The following is a 2,500-nucleotide window of genomic DNA, read 5'->3' as shown; positions in this document are numbered from 1 at the left end:
GAGAGAGAAAAAAAGAAAGAGAGAAAAATCCATACCAAGAGAGGGAGTAAGAGAGTGAGACTGAAAGACAGAGAGAGAGATAGAGAGAAAGAGAGCGAGAGAGAGCGAAGGACAGCACCTCCCAGGGCTCCGAGACATTGGGCTCTGTCAAAGGCTTGTGCCACTCCGGCTGAGCCAGTGATAAACCCAGCACGGCTCCCTCGCCTCGCCCTGCGGGGGTCACCCAGTCGCCTAAACACTCCTCGCCCCCCCCCCACCTCCCCCCCTCCCCCACCCACCCCTCCCCCGCTGGCCTCAGGTGTCACCCAAACACAACCCCGCCACTCCTCCCTCCGCCGGCCTGGCAGGTGGTATATTGCCCCGTCGTATTTTGCCCCGGACGTACCCTACTTGAGTGGCACCTCCAATAAATAGCATAGAGCCCCCCCCTCCAAAAAAAAAGGAAAACACATACACACACACAGACTCGCACAAACGGCTCGGTTCAGGATCCAACCTGGCTGAACTTAGTGTGAGTTTATTTATTTATTAGGTATTTATTTTTCATTGCTGGCAAGAAAATGATTTATTTTCCCATCTCCGTGAGTAATATGCATTTTAATGTGGGCTGACATGACATCCATTATGTGTTTGTGTGCGTTTGCAAAGGCACCCTCAGCCGGCAGACTGAGGAGACATGCCGGCATGGGCATGGGGGCACCCACGCCAACGCAAACGGAAAGAAGCACACACACACGCACATACACACACACGCGCGCACACACACACACGCAAATGCACACACACACGCAGATGCACACACACACGCAGATGCACACACACACGCAGATGCACACACACACACGCACACACAGGCACACACACGCACACACACGCACACACACACTCACACCGATTAACACTTAATCAGTTGGAGGCGCAAAGCACTTGTGGTCTGCACACACACACACACACACACACACACACACACTGTGTTTGCCATTTGTCACTGTAGCGTTGCGGAGTCTGCTGGGAAGCGCTTAAGTAATACAATAAACCTCCGAGAGGAATAGCGTCCGAGATGCAAGTCAACAAATTAACAAAGTAATTCACAGAGCATAAAGCATTGTGGGGGGAGAAGGGCACAGATGTGGGAAAGTCCAGCCAATGTGTGTGTGTGTGTATGTGTGTGTGTGTGTGTGTGTGTGTGTGTGTGTGTGTGTGTGTGCATGTGTGTGCGCACTAAAATAAATTATCTGAATAAAGGTGTGTCTACACATCTGTGATTATGTGTGCAGGAGCGACAACTTTGTTCTGTGCATGCTTGTGTGTGTGTGTGTGTGTGTGTGTGTGTGTATACGTGCATCCAGGCATAGTTAGGGCTCCTTTGGTTTTAGCTTCCCCCGCATCATTACTCCCAAGCAAACACCTTCGCTGTGCGGGGTTATGTAAATGATTGGATATAGGATCTAATTGCCTTGTTCAGTGCTTGTTGCTGTTGCTGGTTGGCTAACTTCATTTGCGACGAACAGGAATGATTCGCTTATACCTCCCTCCCTCCCTCCCTCCCAACCTGTCCCTAATGACAGCCATGGTAACGTCGCCAACAGCACTGGTACTGTAGGTGATGTGGGGAAGAGAGACAGAGAGGGGAGGGGATGGAGAAGAAAGAGTGAGAGAGAGTAGGGAGGAGGTAGAGAAGAAAAGATGGAGAGGAAGGGAGGAGGTAGAGAAGAAAAGATGGAGAGGAAGGGAAGAGATAGAGAATGAAAGATGGAGAGGAAGTGAGATTGTAGAGAAGGAAATAGGGTAAGATAGGGAGGAGGAAGAGAAGGAAAGATGGAGAGGAAGGGAGGAGGTAGAGAAGGAAAGAGGGAGAGGAAGGGAGGAGGTAGAGAATGAAAGATGGAGAGGAAGGGAAGAGGTAGAGAAGGAAAGATGGCGAGGAAGGGAAGAGGTAGAGAAGGAAAGATGGAGAGGAAGGGAAGAGGTAGAGAAGGAGAAAAGCAAATAGAGAGGAGGCAGTGAAGGAGAGGAGAGTCACAGAGGGGGTCAAGAAGAGAGAGAGAGAAGAAAAGGAGAGAGAGGCAGATGGTAGAGTGAGAGAAGGGGAAGAGGTAGAGAAGGAAAGATGGCAAGGAAGGGAAGAGGTAGAGAAGGAAAGATGGAGAGGAAGGGAAGAGGTAGAGAAGCAGAAAAGCAAATAGAGAGGAGGCAGTGAAGGAGAGGAGAGTCAAGACAGAGGGGGTCAAGAAGAGAGAGAGAGAAGAAAAGGAGAGAGAGGCAGATGGTAGAGTGAGAGAAGGGGTAGAAAATGAGAAGTGGGGGAGAGAGAGAGAAGCAGTAGAGAATGAGAAGAGAGAGAGAGAGAGTGTGAGGGAGGACATAGAGAAAGAGCGAAGGGAGAGAGGGATGGTGGAGGTAGAGATAGAGAGATGCGTGTGAGAGAGAGAGAGAGAGAGAGAGAGAGAGAGAGAGAGAGAGAGAGAGAGAGAGGCGGTGGGGGACTGTGGTGGTGTCC

At 50.6% G+C, this 2,500-nt stretch overlaps 1 protein-coding gene across 1 annotated transcript in view; it reads right to left on the bottom strand.

Moving 5' to 3' along the window:
* LOC134068481 (teneurin-1-like) overlaps nt 1-2,500 on the bottom strand; it is a 263,996-nt gene that overhangs the window by 196,105 nt on the left and 65,391 nt on the right. The gene's annotated exons all lie outside the window — the stretch shown is intronic.

Source organism: Sardina pilchardus, chromosome 21 (genome assembly GCF_963854185.1).
Source record: "Sardina pilchardus chromosome 21, fSarPil1.1, whole genome shotgun sequence".
NCBI lineage: Eukaryota > Metazoa > Chordata > Actinopteri > Clupeiformes > Clupeidae > Sardina > Sardina pilchardus.
Note: the sequence above shows the minus strand (reverse complement) of the source record. Positions and strands in the feature narration are given on the sequence as shown.